This window comes from Bison bison, unplaced genomic scaffold, assembly GCF_000754665.1.
Source record: "Bison bison bison isolate TAMUID 2011002044 unplaced genomic scaffold, Bison_UMD1.0 scf7180017864317, whole genome shotgun sequence".
In the NCBI taxonomy this organism is placed as follows: Eukaryota; Metazoa; Chordata; class Mammalia; order Artiodactyla; family Bovidae; genus Bison; species Bison bison.
Window position 1 is genome coordinate 593,466 of NW_011494889.1, and position 22,488 is coordinate 615,953.

Genomic DNA, 22,488 nt, shown 5'->3' on the forward strand with positions numbered 1-22,488 from the left:
GCTGCACTCAATATGCCAGCAAACTTGGAAAACTCAGCAGTGGCCACAGGACTGGAAAAGGTCAGTTTTCCTTCCAATCCCAAAGAAAGGCAATGCCAAAGAATGCTCAAACTACCGCACAATTGCACTCATCTCACATGCTAGTAACGTAATGCTCAAAATTCTCCAAGCCAGGCTTCAGCAATACATGAACCGTGAACTTCCTGATGTTCAAGCTGGTTTTAGAAAAGGCAGAGGAACCAGAGATCAAATTGCCAACATCTGTTGGATCATCAAAAAAGCAAGAGAGTTCCAAAAAAACATCTATTTCTGCTTTATTGACTATGCCAAAGCCTTTGACTGTGTGGATCACAATAAACTGTGGAAAATTCTGAAAGAGATAGGCATACCAGACCACCTGACCTGCCTCTTGAGAAACCTGTATGCAGGTCAGGAAGCAACAGTTAGAATTGGACATGGAACAACAGACTGGTTCCAAATAGAAAAAGGAGTACGTCAAGGCTGTATATTGTCACCCTGCTTATTTAACTTCTATACAGAGTACATCATGAGAAACACTGGGCTGGAAGAAGCACAAGCTAGACTCAAGATTGCCGGGAGAAATATCAATAACCTCACATATGCAGATGACACCACCCCTGTGGCAGAAAGCGAAGAAGAACTAAACAGCCTCTTGATGAAGTGAAAGAGGAGAGTGAAAAAGTTGGCTTAAAGCTCAACATTCAGAAAACTAAGATCATGGCATCTGGTCCCATCACTTCATGGCAAATAGTTGGGAAAACAGTGGAAACAGTGGCAGACTTTGTTTTTTTGGGCTCCAAAATCACTGCAGATGGTGATTGCAGCCATGAAATTAAGACACTTACTCCTTGGAAGGAAAGTTATGACCAACCTAGATAACATTAAAAAGCAGAGATATTACTTTACCAACAAAGTTCCATCTAGTCAAGGCTATGGTTTTTCCAGTAGTCATGTATGGATGTGAGAGTTGGACTGCTGAAGAATTGATGCTTTTGAAGTGGTGTTGGAGAAGACTCTTGAGAGTCCCTTGGACTGCAAGGAGATCCAACCAGTCGATCCTAAAGGAGATCAGTCCTGGATGTTCATTGGAAGGACTGATGCTAAAGCTGAAACTCCAGTACTTTGGCCATCTCATGCAAAGAGTTGGTGATAGACAGGGAGGCCTGGCGTGCTGTGATTCATGGGGTCACAAAGAGTCGGACATGACTGAGCGACTGAATTGAACTGATAAAGAGGGTTTACTTGTTATGTAAAATAAGTGACGTGAACATGCTGAAATATAAGAGGATCAAACTGTTCCCTAACCACCGCCTATTCTCAGATGGAAACCCAACCGAAAAAGGGGAATGACTCATCTTAAATCCACAATCAAAGAGACACCATTTCTTTCTTTTCTAAACTCCACTTGGGAATTAAAGTCCAGGATGGATGAACATATTTAGCCTCAATCTGAACAAAATTGGAGAACATGGGCCACCAATATTAAATCTGGTGGACTGTATCTGGAAGAATTTGCCGTCTGGTTGTGTGTGGACATCCTGTGCTGTTAGCATGGGGGACAGTTTCCACTGAAGGCAGGACTTGCCCAGTGTACCTTACGGCATGAGATTTCAGGCCTTGTCTGGGACGCATTGCCCCAGGCACACAGTGTCCCTGTCTTTTTACAAGGGTGATGTTTTTACAGTGCTCCATGAATTAATCGCAATATCTGCCCCTCATTAACCACTTCACTACCTGCCTGCCATCATTCTAAGCATTTTAGGGGCATTTTCTAATGTAAGCTTGTCAGCGGTCTTCTGTCATAGACAGCATTAGACCAGGTTTGTATATTAGGAAGCTGGTGCCTAGAGAAAGTATTATTATTTTAATTGGAGGATGATTGCTTCACAATGTTGTGTTGATTTCTACTGCACAACAACATGAATCAGCTACATACCCCTTCCCTCCTGAGGCTCCCTCTGTCCCACCCCTCTAGCCCGATTCACCCTCTGCAGCCTGTTTCACTCAACTGTGAGTTCACCCTGCTCTCTGCCCACTTGGACACAGCCAAGGTACTGGGAACCCAGGGAAGAAATGGCCTTGACTTTATCTCTTTGACTTTCCTGTCTTAATTTTTCACAAAAATGTATACAAGAAATAGGAGGTTAAAAACTAAACCTGGACCTATATCCCCAAGCACTGAGGAGTTAGGTTGACCAGGGATCTTTGATCTCTGTTCTCTGCAGGTAGAGGCTGGGCTCCTACCGTTTAGTGTAATCGTTCTCAAAGTGCAGCGCTGGGGCCAGCAGCATCAGCATCATCTGGGAGCTCAATGGAAAGATAGATTCCTGGGCCCCACAAGTGAAAGGGAAACCATGGCAGTAGGAGTCAGCAACCTGTGTTTTTAAAGCTCTTCAGGGATTCTGAGGTTCACCAAGTCATAGAACCTCTGGCTTAGTGAAATAACAAACAGACCCAGAAAGGGCTTAGCAGTGAAGCCAGTGAAATACAGGAGGTCAGGATTTTCAAAACTAGTCTTGTGAATTTCATATTTAGAATCACAACATCATAATATGAAATGGGAAGAAAGTTTGGAAGCTTTTTCATTTATCTCACACTTGGAAAACTGAAGCCCAGAGAGGCAAAGTGTGTTATTCCTAGTCACACAGCAAACAAAGATGTTCCAGAGCCTTCCATTGGAACCAGGCCCCCTGCTCCAAACTCTGAGTCATTTTCTGCAATTCAATTTCCCTTCCAGCTCCCAAATATACCTTCCACAACTGTAGCTTCTCCCAAGTCTGTGTTTAGAGATTGTCTAAGAGTCTGCTGCTGCTGCTACTGCTGCTGCTGCTAAGTCGCTTCAGTCGTGTCCAACTCTGTGCGACCCTATAGACGGCAGCCCACCAAGCTCCACTGTCCCTGGGATTCTCCAGGCAAGAACACTGGAGTGGGTTGCCATTTCCTTCTCCAATGCATGCAAGTGAAAAGTGAAAGTGAAGTCACTCAGTCGTGTCTGACTCTTAGCGATCCCATGGACTGCAGCCCACCAGGCTCCTCTGTCCATGGGATTTTCCAGGCAAGAGTACTGGAGTGGGGTGCCATTGCCTTCTCCGAGTCTAAGAGTCTAAGAGTCTATGAGTGGAAAAAAAAAAATTTTATCCTTACTTTAAACATAAAGTAGCACTTTCTCTTCTTATAGTTCTATTATGTATCAATATTTATATACTCACAATTTTTGCAGCAATTAATTAAACATCATATTCAAATTAGTATAATAATTTTTACCTCCTCTTTTATCGCATGGTTGGGTTAGCATCAAAGTTGTTACTTTTTCAAATTTTTCTTACACATTTGCATAATTTTTTCTGCAAAACTCAGAACTATGCTTCTTTATCTCTCTGGGAAGATAATTATCTCAGATTACTCTAATCATGATGTGCTCAGTGACGCTGTTTGACAGTCTTTTCTGAGCTGTGGGAAGCCATTTTTCTAAAATTTTTTATCCCCATATCCAAACCTACATTTTCCCATTCTCACAGAGCAAATCAGATGGCCAGACAAAAAATTAAAGTGATTTACTTGTGAAAATAACTAGGTAATTGGCATTCAAGATGATGGGTCATCAGAATCAAATAGTTGGAGATTTTAGGTGGGTTATTTGTTGAGTAGTTACTATTGCACTTAATATTTTAATTTTTTCCTTTCCTGTGAAGTTTGAGAGACCAACCTATTCAGAGATACTCTTGACTGCGTTTCATGCTAATGATATTCTGGAACACACAGAGGTGGGCACCCTCCCACCCAGATAGGAGATGTGGTCATGACTCTTCAATAGAGTCACTCAAGCTTTATTTCACAAAGACCATAACTTTTTTTTCTGACTTATTTTCAATTTTCTTATTTAAAAAAAAAAAAGCAATTAAGTGCTTACTATCTTTCTTCTCAGAAAGAATCATGGATAATCTCAGAGAATTAAAATGATATTATGAATCCATACTGTAAGAGCTTGCAATCTAGAGCCAACTCAAGGGTATCAATATCCAATGGTACAGGGAGAAAAAGACCTGACATTTAAAACAAGAACGCAATGCCTTGGTTAGCATGTAAGAGTGGCCTGGCACATAAATCAGGCACAAATCACTCTTTCTTCAGAAAAAATAACTCAATTGAGCACCTTTTGTGAGAAAGGTTAAGAGGTCTTACAGATCAGAAGTTGGAAGAAGAAATGAAGGAGGAAAGAAAGTGTTTAGCCCTCTTTCTTTCCTCCTCTGCTTGAGGAAAGTTGGAGTTTCAGAGTCACTCATGAACAGCTGAAGACATGAAAAGAGCAGGTGAGATAAAAGAAGGATTGAGGAGATGATAGAGGGAAAAGAAGTCTAGTAGGAGCTGAGCTTGGAGAAGGCAATGGCACCCCACTCCAGTACTCTTGCCTGGAAAATCCCATGGATGGAGGAGCCTGGTAGGCTGCAGTCCATGGGGTGGCTAAGAGTCGAACACGACTGAGCGGCTTCACTTTTCACTTTTCACTTTCATGCATTGGAGAAGGAAATGGCAACCCACTCCAGTGTTCTTGCCTGGAGAATCCCAGGGACGGGGGAGCCTGGTGGGCTGCTGTCTATAGGGTCGCACAGAGTTGGACACGACTGAAGCAACTTAGCAGCAGCAGCAGGAGCTGAGGTGCTGGCCAGCACGGCACTCCCCCAGTCCTGTGTTACTAATCACCAGGCAGATAAGCCCAAAGTAGGGCACAGCAGGAGAGTAAAAGAGCGTGGCTCAGAAAGCCTTTCTGCTAAAGCAAGGACGGTCACTCCTGTTCACAGACCCAGGGGTTTCCTGACATTCAATTCACATGAAGTCCTTAGGGCACATGAGAAAAGAAGCAATTACTAGAACTAGCAGTTGATATTATGATTAAAAACAATCTAATTGAAAACCCCTAAAATGACATTCCAATATAAAGCTAATGATCCTAAAACTTGGTCTTAAGGACAACCCCTAGGGAACTTTTAAAAACACAAAATATTGAGTTCAATACAGACCTTTTTGGGCCATAGCTGTTTACAAGACTACATGGTTTAGGAGCCTCTTGGGAGATTCTGATACACATTTAGGGGTCTATGCCTAAGCAATTTGAAAAATATATTAAATTTCAAAATTACTGAGGCACTTTGTCAAAGATAATGGCAAATTCTGACTCTTCCTCTCTGTTGGGTTGGCCACTCTTCTTCTACATCCAAGCTTCTCAAATGATTTCCATCTACTGATTAATTCAGAAGGAGAAAACTTTGGGGAGCAAACCCATGTCTACCCCACACTGTTGCTGAAAAAAAAAAAGAAAAACTCTATCACTATAATAGAAAGAGAAATGTCTTCATTTCAATAATAGGTGAATCAAGAATCAGGGCGAATTATTAACAATCTACTTGGAAGTCAAGACTCCACACCCCCATGTAGTCCCCAGTTCCCTGCTGAGAGCATTGCCCTGGAAGACCAAGCCATGAATCAAATATATATCAATGTCTCTTACGAAATATACATGGAATGTCAGGGCAAATGCGCCATCCATGCCCGGTCCCCTAAAAGGGCCCTCTTATCCCCGCTAGCCTGAGTCTGACTCATAACCCACGTGCTGGGTGGCTTAAGAATTAGAGTTTTAAGAATGAGTCAACAGGCTCCAGAAGCCCACATATTATTTGCGTTGTGATATGGGACACTCATCACTAGACTATCTTCCAAAAGAACTGTGCTGGTCAGTTCATTTCAGTACCTATGATCTAAATTACAATCATTTTTAGAAAGCCTGTTAAGTGGTCCATTAAAAAGTCAGCTTCCAAAGTCATAAGAGATTTAAGATTTCTGGTGTCAAACAGGTGCTCAGAAATCATTCTATAGCAAGAACAAATGAACTGAAAAAAATTTTAATCAACCCAGGCTCTTTTAATTTAATGCACTGCAACAATATGACACTGGGAAGAATGATATTTGCCTTTTTTCTTTCAAGAAGACAACAGATGCCAGAAAGAGAAGGTAAAAGGAAGAAACAACCTCATCAGGTCACTAATTTATTGGTCAAATCAATTATTTATTATTGTCACTAAATATTGATTAAATAGCCATGGTTTGATTAGCACAATATGAGGAAGTACTCTTTTATTTCTTAGCCTTCTGTGTCTGTGTCTGAGGTCTTAACCATTTATGACCCTTTTCTACCAGAAAAATACTCTTGAAGCACAGTTCTAATCACCTCTCTCTTGCTCAAAACTCCCCAGAGACTCTTCCCTTTTGGACCAAAATCATTGTCTCATGTGCAATTCCTCCATAAATGCTCCTTGGAAGGAAAGCTATAACAAACCTAGACAGCATATTAAAGAAGCAGAGACATCACTTTTCCGACAAAGATCTGTATAGTCGAAGCTATGGTTTTTCTGGGAGTCATATACGAATTTGAGAGTTGGACCACAAAGAATGCTGAGCACAAAGAACTGATGCTTTCAAACTGTGGTTCTGGGGAGTGTGGTGTTTGAAGAGTCCCTTGGACTGCAAGGAGATCAAACCAGTCAATCCTAAAGGAAATCAGGAAATTTCCTGACTATTCATTGGAAAGACTGATACTGAAGCTGAAGCTCCAATACTGTGGCCACCTGATTCAAAGAGCTGACTCATTGAGAAAGACCCTGATGCTGGGAAAGATCAAAGGCAGGAGGAGAAGGGGACGACAGAACATGAGATGGTTAAATAGCATCACAGACTCAATGGACATGAATTTGAGCAAACTCTAGGAGAGAGTGAAGGACAGGAGAGCCTGGCATGCTACAGTCCAGGGAGTTGCAGAGTCAGATATGACCTAGGGAGTCAATAACAACAACAAAGTAAGCACTGTTCTCTTAGCTACAAAGGGCATTAGAACTTGTGGAGGATCAGAATATGCCACCTTGGCATAAGGATTATTATGAGCTGCAGGCATTTGAGATTCAATAGAAAGGAGCCTTACTGGAGCTTCCCTTATCTAACAAAAGAGAGAAACATTTGAGAAATGAGTACACACTTAAGACCCCTCTCCCAAGGAAGTTTATGGTCATGAACAAGACGGAAAGTTGAGTTTCCCCCATATACTTATTTGCATTCTCTCAGAAGTCCAAAACGTTTTTCCTTTGTCTTATCACTTCTCTACAAATTTATTCTTCTCTGTTAATCTGCTATATAATACCAAGTACTAACCACCCATTTGGGTTACTCACCACCGTGTTTCTCCTGTGTGTATTCATGATACATGTGATAATAAACTGTTGGTTTTTTTTTTCTTTTTCTTGTTAAAAAATCTAATCAGGATGTCTTATTAACTCTTTTAACATTTTTTTAATGCCTTGGTCTTTCCTAGCTCATGGAAGAAAATTAAGTTCTTTTATTAAAGGGCCATGGAATTCTCCTGTGATTAATAAAGGTTACAAAAAAGAGAGACTGTAATATCCTCTTACCAGACCATCCACTTGTGCCACACAATAGAACAAGGATGACACGGCCATAGAGAGTTCAACCCTCAATAGGCTCTTCTTTCCTGCCAACTCTGCAACTGCCCTCGACTCCAACTCCTTCTCTTTCCAACTTTTATAAGTTAAAGGCCCAGTCTGAAGGAAGCTTAATTCTCCCCACAGGGTGAAGACATTTCAACCCTCAAGCTCTTATTTGAATGTATACTTTGCAGTCAAGGAATCTCTGTCCATTGTGAGTAGAAGCTCTCTATTGTGCCTTCTCTGCTATTCCAGGGAAGGCAGGGTTGTCTGCAGTCCCACGGTATAGATAACAGTGGTTTCTGACTCATCTTTGGTATTTACACTAGAGGGAGCTACAGTTGAGGTCCCCATGGCTTACCCAGGGGGCAAGCTCATCTCACCAAGGAGAACATAAACTACGTGTCTGTTATGAAGGAAGGCTATTCTTCCTGTTATGAATCTAAGGCTATTCTTATGTTATGACTCCAAGTCCGCCTGCCTCCTTGTTTACTGTTTTACTTCTTGGACCTTGGGTGCAAAGGCTTGACTCCTCCCACCCCCATCCCTTCGCTTGATGAAACAATAAACCCAATTTGAAACATGAGCTTGACCTAAGTTACAAGAGTCATCTCACCAGCTATAAATGGCCCTATGAGTGAATTCCCTTCAAAATGGTCCCCAGCATGTCCAGCTTCACCTTCAGTAAGAGGAAGGGAGGACAGATTTTTTATTCTTCTTACCACAAATGCAAGACTTGCACAACTCACACCATCCATTCTCCAGCCTCACCTTCCACCACTCCACCCCTGTGGATCAGGGTTCCTTGCTGTTTTCACAAAGCAGGCCATGTCCCCTAATGCCTCTGTACCTACACATGCTATTATTTTAAGCTTGGAGAATCTTCTCCATATTTCCACACTAATCCCTGCCCCTCCCATTACTATCCCATTACTCTCCAGTTTTGGGATATCTTGTACTCATTAGCTGAAATTTTGGAAGCTTTTTCATACTCTGCCTTCCTCTTAGGATTGAATGGCCATCCTTCGTGTTTCACACTGACTGAATATAGCTCTATCATATCATTGCCACAGTGGGATGTTTCTCTATTTCAGCTATGAAACAGAAAGCTCCTGGAGATAGAGATTAATGTGTGTGTTTTTTTATACCTTCAGGGTTTATTAAAGTACTTGATTCAGAGCCAATGCTCGTCAGCCACTTTTGAATTATTGGCTGATGGTAAGTATATAGATGGTTAGATAGCCAGATGGATGGATGGATAGATAATAGGTGGGTAGATACAGAATGAGATTTTCATCAGAAAGAATAGAATTTCTTCACATATATTTGATTTTGTCTTCCATCCAAGTGGAGCAGAATATAGCTTTAGGAAGCAATGTCATTCACTCAGAGACACTGGCAGATAACTCTCAGGTCTTTCCCTGGTATATTTGCAAATGTGACTCTGGGGAAAATAAAACCCAAGATTTGGGGCAGGTGAATGTGTGTTTGTGTATGTGTGTCTTGTGATATTGGAATAGAAGTGGATAGAAGGACCTTGAGGAAGTGAACCTTAAAAACAGTGTAAGATGGATGAGAACTTTTGCTGGTAAGGGAAAATCTTAATCAACTAAGCACATTACTTTCTCAGATCAAAAAACAAAAGGGAATCATTTGTTTGGCACCTTTGTTATTGGGCCTCTCCCTCTAGCTGGCCAGTACCTGTTCTAGCATTTTCCATCTCAGAAGGTAACATCAATATTCTCCCTTCAACAGACAACCCCTCAGCTGGATGTTCTGCCAAAAACACAACTTTCTCTGAAAAAAAGGATCAAAACAAGAGGCAGAGCTTTGCATTTCATTTGGACTCTGGGCCTCATTTTCTCTGGACCCACGATCTGACTTCTTTAGAAATTCTGGTCCAAAGGCTAATTAATGCCTATACTCACAAATAAATAAGACATTGAAAGTAAAGGTGAAAGTCACTCAATTGTGTCCTACTCATTGTGACTCCATGGACTATATAATCTGTGGAATTCTCCAGGCCAGAATACTGGAGTGGGTAGCCGTTTCCTTCTCCAGGAGATCTTCCCAACCCAAGGATTGAACCCAGGTCTCCCACACTGCAGGGGGATTCCTTACCAGCTGAGCTGCCAGGGAAGCCCAAGAATACTGGAATGGGTAGCCTATCCCTTTTCCAGGGGATCTTACCAGCCCAGGAATCGAACTGGAGTCTCCTGCAATGCTGGTGGATCCTTTACCAGCTGAGCTATCAGGGAAGCACTAAATAAGACATTAGAAAAATTAGATTAGATCCATGTGCTGGAACTGAATAGAAATCCCCAATATAGTTGAATAGTGACTTCCATACATGTTTTTACCAACACACACACAAACTCAAACTGAAACAACTTTCACAAACCAATATAGATAGCTTCAAATGTCCGACTGCCATTTCAAGCTCTAATAACTTCAGAAAAATGAATGCTCCAGACAGAATAGCATCATTTGAATGTTTATTTGAATTAATTATATATTTATTATTCAGTTTTGTGAATTTTGAAAGACATATTTTTTATTTCTTTCAATATTTGCCACCTCCAATCAGAGGTAATGAAACAAAAAAAGTTAAAGTTGAAAATGTATTTTTGAGAATACATCTAAAACTAAAGTAAACCTTTAAGTAAACCTTTTATTTTGATGCTCTGAACATACTTTTTGCATTCTCTGATACTTTGCTCTATTCAATTATATTCTTTTCTATTTTTTCTAATGGATGTTATTGCATTCTGTTTGTCTTTTCTAAATACTGATCTCACCCTCATAAATTGGTTTCATGACCTGCAAATTAAAAACACAACTCTAGAAGACCAGAAGAAGTATGCCTGGGTAAAGGAAAAATCCATCTTCCTTGGTTCAAGAGCTCAGTCCTTCTGGGCTCTGGTGAGTTGCAGATCCATTCTTTTCCCGAATACCCTGGTGAATAAAAGTCACTAAAGCAAAGGTGGGATGAGGTATGTGGGGCTCCTTGCTAAAGAAAATAATTCCCGTCACCACCTGGCAGAGCTGACAGTGCCTTAGGGCTGTGTGTGTCACTGCAGGAAGTCATCATCTTAACAAGGTCTGAAAGCAATGGATTCTTGGGATACAATGATTCTGTGACATAATGGAACATTTTCTGCACTCAGGAACATCTGAAAGTCTTTTACTTGTTAACAGTGAATCTTGTCCCCTGCCAGCTCTCTCTGCTCCCCATTTCCCATCCTTGGTAACAGAATAATGGTAATGAAAAACACCCAAAGTGGAAATGACAAGCTTTTAAAAAGCAGTCACCAAGTTTAGAAGCCTAGAACAGAGGAGAAATAAAATCATATCCTCTGTGACGTATTCTCTTGCTAAAGATGCCTGGTTCTAATCACTGCAGTTATACCAACCACCCCTAGCTTATGACACTATGAGGCTACTAATATACCACTCATACTCAACTCTTTCCAACTTTTATCTTCTTAGCTCTAGTCACATGCACTTTACCTCTCACTTAAACTACATCTCTAGAGCTCTGTCTACTATCTCTTGTATGCGTCACCATATTTTAGAGCATTTTCAATTGCAAGTTAACAAATAATCGATTAATAAATATTGACCCATTAATAACAGTGTCTTGATGTCCCTAAGATCAGTTAACTTGCCTCCTGAGATCAGGAGGCACAATGATATCCTCAAGGATCCAGCTCTTTCCATTTCTGTGTTCTGCCATTCTCAGCACAGAGGCCTTCATCATCAATCTTACCACTTTATTGGTTCAAGATGGCTGCCAATGACTACTGCTCCATACATCACATCCACACCCTGGAACCATCCTGAGTCAAAAGTCGCTGAGGGAATCGTCTCCTTACCCTTCCTATTCTTAGATTCTGCTTGTCAGCAGATTTCTGCTCAGGACCCACTGGTCAGGATTAGGTCCATACTTATGCCCCAGTTGTAAGGAAAGCTGGGGAAAGTGAGTCTTTGGCATTTTCAATTTCTACAGGAAGAGGAAATCTCTACCAGCAAGGAAGACAAGCAGCCCTAGAGTTCTGTGTTCAGTCTTGCCCACTGCATTTTTGAACAGACCACTTTGTGATTGCTCTCGGGTAAGAGGGAACACACAGGTTTGGTTTCAACTCTATGTGAATCAGTTAACTTAGATTTATCAAAAGATAATCCCCTCTGCCTATGTGGAGGGAGAAGCATCTTGACACAATGCCTATTAGTGTTCACAGGGATGCTGGGTGTACAGAAGGATCAGGACAAAGCCATTCCCCAAACTATCAACCAATTATAACAGCTCCGTGGTACTGAGTCGGGAGGGCAGCAATTGTTATTCAACTAATAATGCAGAGTCCCCCATTTTGTTACTATCTTTACTTTGCATGTGAAGACATTAGCTGTAGAGAGATGACTCTAGACACCAGTACTATATTTTAAATCCATCATACACAAAATAACTTTTCAAAAAGAGCATTTTGATCATGTGATCCAATCAGCAAAGATGTACTGGAAACTTACTATGCAAACAGCTTAGTGATAGGAATGAGGGATGTAGCATGAGAAGAGTAGAAGGCATTTGAAATGATAGATGTGTGTGCATGTGTGTATGTGTGTGCATATGCACACACATGCCAAACTTATACTTAATGTTTGGCTCATATCTCTGAATTAAGACTCAGAATTTGATTTGGTGAAATTACCCATTAATGTCTATTACCCATTGATGTCTACTGCCCTTTGCTGGTCTAAGTGTGTTGGTCTTGAATCTTAAGATAGGAAATATCCAGAGACTTCCTTGGTGGCCCAGTGGCTAAGACTCTGTGCTCCCAATGCAGGGGACCTGGGTTTGATCTCTGGTCAGGGAACTAGACCCCACATGCTGCAACTAAGACCTGGTACAGCCAAATAAATAAACATTTTTTAAAAGATAGGAAACATCTGTATTTCTATCTTTATACTCTTTTCTACCAGCCCAGCTCCTGGCAAATGATAGGTAATTAAAGAATATAATCATTGTGTTAAGTTCCTTAAGGGCACAACAATACTATATTAGGTTTTAATTCTCATAGAGTTTTTATTCTAGAATAAAAGTAAAGTAAAAAGGAAAAGAAAAACAAGAGAAAGATTTTTTTCTACCTTTATGGAAGCAATCTTAAAAATTAATTCCCAATATTAAAAAAAAGAAAAAAAAAACAAAAAAGTTATTTCCAAAATAGTTTTAGGAAATTTCTCATTCATTCTCAACTTCTCATTCATTCAGTAAGTATTTATTGAGTGCTTACTATATGCTTTGCTCTATACACCTTGAGTAAATACATGCTTCCTTGCTGCTGCTGCTGCTAAGTCGCTTCAATCGTGTCTGACTCTGTGCGACCCCAGAGACAGCAGCTCACTAGGCTCCCCCATCCCTGGGGTTCTCCAGGCAAGAACACTGGAGTGGGTTGCCATTTCCTTCTCCAATGCATGAAAGTGAAAAGTGAAAGTGAAGTAAGTGAATGTGAAGTCACTCAATCGTGTCCAACTCCTAGCGACCCCATGGAAGTGCAGCCCACCAGGCTCCTCCGTCCATGGGACTTGCCAGGCAAGAGTACTGGAGTGGGTTGCCATTGCCTTCTCCACATGCTTCCTTAGGGAACAGCATTTATTTGCATGTGTGAGTTATGTCATACTGAGCATCATATCAGCCCCCCTCACAGGTATAAGATACGCTCTGCACCTCCTTACTTTCTGATGCCTGAGACCATCATTTGGATTAGCTACAAAGAAAAGTGCTTAATCCTTTGGTGAAGATGAAGCATATTCTGGCTAGCTGGATGCAAGCAGTCCCAGTTCAACTGGCCATCAGCACTGAGCCAGCTGGTGTCCTCCTTTACCCTTACACAGGTTTGAGGGGCCCTCTTGGTGACCTTCCCCAGAAGAGATGAGCCAGTGTTTGATCAAGGGGCTGTGAAAGTGGCCACCCACTGGGACCTCCCAAACTCTCACAGTTCTTTCCAACTTGACTTGCCATCTTATCTTCCTTTGCTCAATAGAGAGTCATGTCTCAGTGTCATTTAATGACTTTAAGTAAAGCTAAAAACTAACAGAACGCTTGAAAAGTAAGTTAGAATCAATTTGCAATATGTGTCTTTTCTCATGGTAGTACTTACTGAGAACATCTAATTAGAACAGCAGAGAAGTCAGATCAGGTACACATCTGAAACTGAGCTGGTTTCTGGACAGCCATCCCCAAAGTCTGAAACTGTCTTGCTTAGAATCCCAAAAGGTAATATCTGTGTCAGGAAGAATGCTATTTCTGCTAAGCCTATAGGGTTGTTTCCTTTCCAAAGACACTCATCTTCCCCCATGTCAAGATAAGGTGCACATAGAGGCAAGAAATATTATCTGAGTGTGAAAATTCAACTGCTTCATTTAAAAATGAAAATTGAATAAATAGTTTTATCACTACTATTGAATTAGTACAGGTGAATTTTTTTCTCGTAATAGAAGTACTCTTGAAAAGTTGGATGTTCATGGAATTCTAAACCAAACTGTATACCAAATGTTCTTTACAAGCTCCTTACATAAAATTAAGATCTCTTTTTAAATGTAAACTGCCATATCCCCATTCATTTGATGTAGAAGCCTGAATTTACTTATCAGGATTTCTTAAAGAGAAGCAAGTATGTACTGAGGTCATTAAATCAAATGAACAAGCTGCTGGGGGGAGTGGGATTCCCTGGTGGCTCAGTGGTAAAGAATCCACCTGCCAGCACAAGAGACATGGATTCAATCCCTGGGTCAGGAAGATCCTCTGGAGGAGGAAATGGCAACCCACTCCAGTATTCTTGCCTGGGAAACCCCATGGACAGAGATGCCTGGCAGGCAACAGTCCATAGGGTCACAAAGAATCAGACATGACCACACAACTGACATGCACACAAACATGCGGGTAAGCCTAGTGAGCCTCTCACTTCATCAGAATTACTCTCAGGTCTTTAGTGTGTGTCTGCAGGTCCCTGGAAAACAGACTCGAGATGAAGATTACCAGCAGGAAGTTTACTGGGGAGTTCTTTCTGGATCAATAAGTCCTGGGGGTGGGTAAGGAAGCAAGACTGAGGAAAGCGAGAGAGAGAGAGAGAGAGAGAGAGAGAGGGAGATTGAACTTTCAGTTCAGTTCAGTTCAGTTGCTCAGTCATGTCTGACTCTTTGAGGCCCCATGGACTACAGCACACTAGGCCTCCCTGTCCATCACCAACTCCCAGAGTTTACCCAAACGCATGTCCATTGAGTCAGTGATGCCATCCAACCATCTCATCCTCTGTCGACCCCTTCTCTTCCCACCTTCAATCTTTCCCAGCATCAGGGTCTTTTCAAATGAGTCAGCTCTTCGTATCAGGTGGCCAAAGTATTGGAGCTTCAGCTTCAACATCAGTCCCTTCAATGAATATTCAGGACTGATTTCCTTTAGGATGGACTGGTTGGATCTCCTTGCAGTCCAAGGAACTCTCAAGAGTCTTCTCCAACATCACAGTTCAAAAGCATCAATTCTTCAGTGCTCAGCTTTCTTTCTCACATCCATACATGACTACTGGAAAACCATAGCCTTAACTAGACGGACCTTTGTTGGCAAAGTAATGTCTGTGCTTTTTAATATGCTGTCTAGGCAATCCATGGGGTCGCTAAGAGTCGGACAAGACTCCGAGACTTCACTTTCACTTTTCACTTTCCTGCATTGGAGAAGGAAATGGCAACCCACTGCAGTGCTCTTGCCTGGAGAATCCCAGGGACAGGGGAGCCTCGTGGGCTGCCGTCTATGGGGTCGCACAGAGTCGGACATGGCTGAAGCGACTTAGCAGTAGCAGCTAGGATGGTCATAACTTTTCTTCCAAGGAGTAAGCGTCTTTTAATTCCATGGCTGCAGTCACCATCTGCAGTAATTTTGGAGCCCCCAAAAATAAAGTCTGCTGCTGTTTCCACTGTTTCTCCATCTATTTGCCGTGAAGTGATGGGCCCAGATGTCATGATCTTTGTTTTCTGAAAGTTGAGCTTTAAGCCAACTTTTGCACTTTAACGCACTTTAAACAAAGGTCTCAAACAATTTCACAGGAAGTTCCAAAACTAGGATTGTCTGGCAAAACTTCTTTTCACTGGGGAAGGGGATGAGGTTATTAAGCTCCTATACTGGCAGTCATTGACTAGGCTGCCCAAAAGATGGGAAACCTCCCAAGAAGTGTCTGTCTTTAGCCAAGAGCAGTCACCAGGATGGGGAACTCAGCTGTAGTCATTAGCCATCATTTTCACCACTTCTGAATTCTTTGTATTTACTCAAGCTTTTCTCTGTCACTTTTCTTTTTCCTGAAAAACTTCCTTTAACAGTTCTTTTACCACAATACTTCTGGCAGTAAATTCTCTCATCTTTAGTTTGTCTGAAAAAATATTTTTTGCCTTCATTTTTTAGGATATTTTCACTGATCCTAGAACTCAGGCTTTAGTTTTCACTTAATTTGTGTGTTATCATTTGAAAAATATTCTTCCATTGTCTTTTGGATTGAATTTCTGAAAAGAAGTCTGCTCTAATTCTTTGTGTTTCCTGTACACAAAATGTGCCTTTATCTCTGGCTTTCTTCAAGATTTTCTCTTTCTCTTTCTTTAAGATTTTCAGAAGGTCAACTGTGATGTGACAGGTGTTTGTTTGTGGTTTTATTCTGCTTAGGGTTCTCTGGGATTCTTGGATGTTTGGTTTGATGTATTTCATTATTGGGGGAAAATTCTCATCCATTATTTCTGCACTCACATCCCTTCTTCTTCTAGGATTCTAAGTATCTACATCATAGAGCATTTGATATTGTTCCACAGCTTTTGGGGATATGAAGGCCCCCCTCCACATACACATACACAGACATATACTCTTAATTATCTTTATACTTAACTTTAAATAATGTCCATTGATTTATTGTCAAAGTCAATGTTTGTTTCCTCAGCTCTATCAGCTCTATGGATGATCCAGTCAAAGAAATTCTTCGTCTCTGATGTAGTCATTGTATACCTGGCATTTGCATTTGATAATTTCTTCTAGTTTCCTCCTCTCTGCTCAAATTCCCTAATGTTTTCAAACATACTATCAACCTTTTTCATTAGTTTTTTTGAAAACATTTTAATTGCAATTATTTTACAATTATGCAGTCTCTGTTATAAACTGAATGTTTGCCCCCCTCCAATTCATAAGTTGAGGCCCTAACCACCAATGTGACTATTGGGATATAGGGCCTATAAGGACCTGATAAGAGTTAGTTGAGGTCATAGGATGGAGCCCTAATCTATTAGGGCTAAAAAGAAGCAGAATTACCAGCTCTCTCTCTCTCTCTCCCTGCCATGTGACGGCACAGTGAGAAGGTGGCCATTTACAACCTGCCTATCCTGGGCAGCAGGAAATAGAAAAAGGAATTATGTACCTGGGGAGATGGGGGGAGGACAATTATAGTAGGCTGTTGTTCAGTTGCTCAGTCCCGTTTGACTCTTTGCGACCCCACGGACTTCAACACACCAGGCTTTCCTGTCTTTCACCATCTCCCGAAGCTTGCTCTAACTCATGTCCATTAAGGCAGTGATGCCATCCAACCAGCTCATCCTCTGTTGTCCCCTTCTCCTCCTGCCTTAAGCCTTTTTCAGCATCAGGGTCTTTTCCAATGAGTCGGCTCTTTGAATCAGGTGGCCAAAGTTTTGGAGCTTCAACTTTAGCATCAGTCCGTCCAATGAATATTCAGGATCAACTTCCTTTAGAATTGACTGGTTTGATCTCCTTGCAGTCTAAGGGATTCTCAAGCGTCTTCTCCAACACCACAGTTCAAAAGCATCAATTCTTCAGCACTCAGCCTTTTTTATTGTCCAGCTCTCACATCCATACATGACTGGAAAAACCGTGGCTTTGACTATACAGATGGTAATAGGTAGATTCTTGCAAACACTGTGGTGCAAAATGCATCCAGGCAATAGCTCGAAGCTCCTCCAATCTGGCAGGTTCTCATCTCATATAGAGCATTGACCACCTCATTTCAGGCTTGTCTCCAGAAGGAACGGAAGAGACACTGAAATGACCCATCTCCTTACTAATATCATTATATAGTATATACATCATTTGTACTACTTATTTGCTGATTTAGCAGTAAAGTGAAATGAAAGCCACTCTGAGCTCAGTCTGAGTTATTATTCATGCCAGTCTTCAAATACAGTCTAGCTCATATCTGGGGTTGCCCAGATAGATAAACTTATGCATACACACGAGACACAGATTCCTCAGATCTCTTCATTTTCCCAAGACTTGTTGTCTCAGGGCTCCAAAGACAAATGTGGAAGTCTCTCTCCCCTAGTCAAAGTCCTCTACAGATCTGAACTTTTCCTGTTGAAATAGAAATTAACTCTGAATGCAGTAAATGTTTGATGAATTGACATGTCAGCCCCCAACCAAAAAGCTAAGTGAGTAAAATATATATATATATATATATATGATATATCTTGAATTTTTTTCATTACCACCATCTTCCTAATGAGCCAGCTGGCACTGTAAGAAAATCAGAGATGTATACATTAAAAATGAGAAGAAGCACATTCATTAGTCAAATGAATGTGCTTGCCCCAAATGTTTCTGCTGCCACAAATCTTTGAAACAGAAACAAAGATTTGGTTTTTATCCTCTGGTCAAACACATTTCTCACATTTCTGTGTGTATGTGTGTGTGTGTGTGTGTGTGTGTGCATGTGCACGTGTGTGTTACATAGCTGTGTATGTAGATAAATAGATGATAGATAGATAAATTTATATATAGAATCCTCGCAAAATAGAGATATGATTCTCCTGAAGATACTGTTCTCCAAAACTAATTTCCCTGCCCTTAGCTATATATAGCTTAAAACTCACTTAAGCATTCTTCTTTCAAATTCTCTACAGAGACCTTCCTGACAACTGTCATTCTCTATGATCTTATAACTACAGCCTTTAATCAATGTTAAACTTCTGTGATCTTTTCAGTTCATGTCATCCACCCTCTCTTTAGGCTTCTGAGCCATGACAGTGGTCTCCATATTCTAAGACCAGAGATAAGACAATTGGTTTCAATCATGCTGTTCAATTGAGATCACAAAGAATTTGATAGTATCAGCTATGAGTTCAGCACCAGACCAAACCCACCTATCCCAAGAAACAGTGAGGGAAAGATCTCTACTTCTTCCATCTAGAGAAATCAGGTCTGGCATCAGCCCTGCCTCTAGGAATTATGAACTCCTCCATCAATGTTTATCAAAGTGTGGTCTCCAAACCACCCACATTAAAATTACTTCGGGACTTGCTGCAGAGAAAGCAATGGCACCCCACTCCAGTAGTCTTGCCTGGAAAATCCCATGGATGGAGGAGCCTGGTGGGCTGCCGTCTATGGGGTCGCGCAGAGTCGGACACCACTGAAGCGACTTAGCAGCAGCAGCAGCAGCAGGGACTTGCTGAAGGCAGATTCTCCAGCCATGCCTCAGATTCAGCAACTTTGAATTTCTGGAGTATGAGGCCTGAGAATATAGCTTTTATCAAGGTTTCTAGAGGAGTGCTTTTGCACATTATAGTTTGTGAATCACATCACTAGGGTTCAAGGGAGAGACATCACCCTCCATGCACCTCTATTCTTCCTCAGAAAGAGAGATGTTGAAGTGACAGATACTGGTGTCAGCTTCAATTTTGTTTCCTCTGCTCTTGCCACTAGCGTCTCTCCAAACACAGGACACTACATATGAAAGCAGTTAGTGCTTACCATGCAGATTCAAGCTGGTGCCTAATCTTGACAGACCATTCTTGCTATCTAAAAGTGACTCAGCACTTTTTTTTCCAAAGCTTTTTTTTTTTTTTTAGCTTTTCATTAAGAAATTCTCAGAAGCAGACTGTTAAGGAAACCAAAATCTAAAGGGATTTCTTAAAATCACAGTTAACTAGAGATTGAGCAGGGAGTTGACCCCAGAACCCCCTTTCTCCAAACTCATTACAATTATTTATTGGAATAATAAAGAACAGGCACTTCACTGTTGGGTTTTACATATCAGAAGCATTTATATTCTTAAATGCAAGAATTTTAACTTGATAGTGTCAAGTGAGAAAAAAATGTCATGACCAAAAATTAATTAATAAACTTGAATTGTGTGTCATTTAAGTCAAAAATGAAAGACTTAGAGATGTCACTGTAAAGGAAGTCGTAAGGGAATTTATAAGTGCTGGTGTGTCTGTGAAATGATTCTTAAGGACATTATGGAATGACCTCCCCCCACCCTCCAAGTTTATCCTTAATGGAAACTTTGGTCTGATTATGCTCATTTACATGTCCAACACACACACACACACACACACACACACACACCCCACCACCACCACCACCACCATCATCCCCTAAATCTTATCCTGATTTGCTTAAACTGTAACTATAGGAAGAAGTCCCTGGGGTCACTTAGCAGGACTACTGTCCCTCTGTATCTTTTAAAAACATTTGTACTTAATAGAAGTACAATTTCCTTTCCTCCCCAAAGGAAAATCCTCATGAAAAATAAAAGGAATCTTTGGTAATGCTTGCCCATGTGTGTCTACAACCAAGATTAACCAATATAATTGAGGGACCACAGGAGATGGGAGGAGTTTGGCCTGAGGTTTCCTTCGAGTACAAAAATATTTAAGGCAAAAATGTTCCAAATTAAAAAATAAAAGATTTCTAGTTTAATGAAAAACTTTTACCCACATAAAAACAACCTCCAGGGGCTTTGTTGAAAACTGTTATGATAAAATATATTCCACATCTTAGTCTTCGCAAAAAAGACTTATTAAGTTCTCACCCATTAACTTTCTCCTCAGGGTATTTCTGATGTCTGCAAAACATATTATAGTCATTTTCTGCCAAACAGTTTTTCAATGCTGTCACTGAGTTAAATTCAAGAAATGGTAAGCCTGTGAAAAAGCATTGGAATCCATAAATGAAGGACCCAATAAATACAGATAAGGAGGTAAATATATAGGATTCCCCTGTTGGTCCAGGGGCTAAGGCTTTATCTATGCTCCTCATGCAGGGGGCCTGAGTTCAATGCCTTGTCAGAGGACTAGATCCCACATGCCACAACTAAAAGATTGCCACATGATGCAGACCAAGTGCAGAGCCAAATAAATACATATTTCTTTAAAAAGGTAAATATATGAATATTTAGTTCTATTTTCAGCAGGACCTGAATGATATTGAGAAACCTGTGTACAGGTCAGGAAACAACAGTTAGAACTAGACATGGAACAACAGACTGGTTCCAAAGAGGAAAAGGAGTACGTCAGGGCTGTATATTGTCACCCTGCTTATTTAACTTATATGCAGAGTACATCATGAGAAATGCTGGGCTGGAAGAAGCACAAGCTGGAATCAAGATTGCCTGGAGAAATATCAGTAACCTCAGATATGCAGATGATACCACCCTTATGGCAGAAAGTGAAGAAAAACTAAAGAGCCTTTTGATGAAACTGAAAGAGGAGAGTGAAAAAGTTGGCTTAAAGCTCAACATTCAGAAAACTAATATCTTAGCATCTGGTCCCATCACTTCATGGCAAATAGATGGGGAAACAGTGTAAACAATGGCTGACTGTATTTTTCTGGGCTCCAAAATCACTGTGGATGGTGATTGCAGCCATGAAATTAAAAGATGCTTGCTCCTTGGAAGGAAAGTTATGACCAACCTAGACAGCATATTAAAAAGCAGAGACATAAATGGTCCGTCTAGCCAAGGCTATGGTTTTTCCAGTGGTCATGTATGGATGACAGAGTTGGACTATAAAGAAAGCTGAGCACTGAAGGATTGATGCTTTTGAACTGTGGTGTTGGAGAAGACTCTTGAGAGTCCCTTGGACTGCAAGCAGATCCAACCAGTGTATCCTAAAGGAGACCAGTCCTGGGTGTTCATTGGAGGGCCTGTTGTTGAAGCTTGAAAGTCCAATACTTTGGCCATCTGATGTGAAGAGCTGACTCATTTGAAAAGACCCTGATGCTGGGAAAGATTGAGGGCAGGAGGAGAAGGGGACAACAGAAGATGAGATGGTTGGATGGCATCACCAACACAATGGACATGGGTTTGGGTGGACTCCGGGAGTTGGTGATGGACAGGGAGGCCTGGCATGCTGCGGTTCATGGGATCTCAAAGAGTTGGGTACGACTGAGCAACTGAACTGAACTGAATGATATTAGTCACGGAACTGCTCACTCTGCTGACCAGACCCTAAATCCACCCTTCCCTAGCCAACTGACCCCATGCTCTGCACCCTCCTCCATCAGCCTTGCAACACTGTTTCTCAAAATGCTGAAGATCTCAACTCTTCATAAAGCAAGCACTCCAGACAAGGGCAGCAGAACAGAGTCTGTTGGTGATGGTCTCTCAGTGCTTCACTTTCACACATGAACTCTGTTTTCTAATTTTACTGGAGGGACAGTGGATCTTCCTCCAAGGGAGGAAGAGGGCAGAAGGTGTGGCTGAGATAATCAAGGTGTGATAACAGGTCATGTCTCTTTGATGTCCCATGACGACTGTTATGCTCAGTGTGGCCTCAACAACATGCATTAAGAGTTCTTCTAAGGAACTTGACTTCTTGTACTTAGAAATAATCATTACTTCAGAAACAGCTCCCCTTTAATTAGAGATGCAAATGAGATTCTTTGGTGGGCCATAATTTAAAAGTCATCTTCTTCTTTAAAAGAAGAATGATGTATAAAAGGATTGAGGTCAAAAATTGGAAGGGTCAAGAGTAAAAGCACCATAATCTCACCCCAGGAAGAACTTTGACTTGGCTTCCCAATGACACTGGATGGTTCTTTGGTGGATGTGTGCATGTTCAGTTGCTTGGTTGTGTCTCACTCTTTCGAGACCCCAGGGACTGACCAGGCTTCTGTGTCCATGGGATTTCCCAAGCACGAATACTGGAGTGAGTTGCCATTTACTTC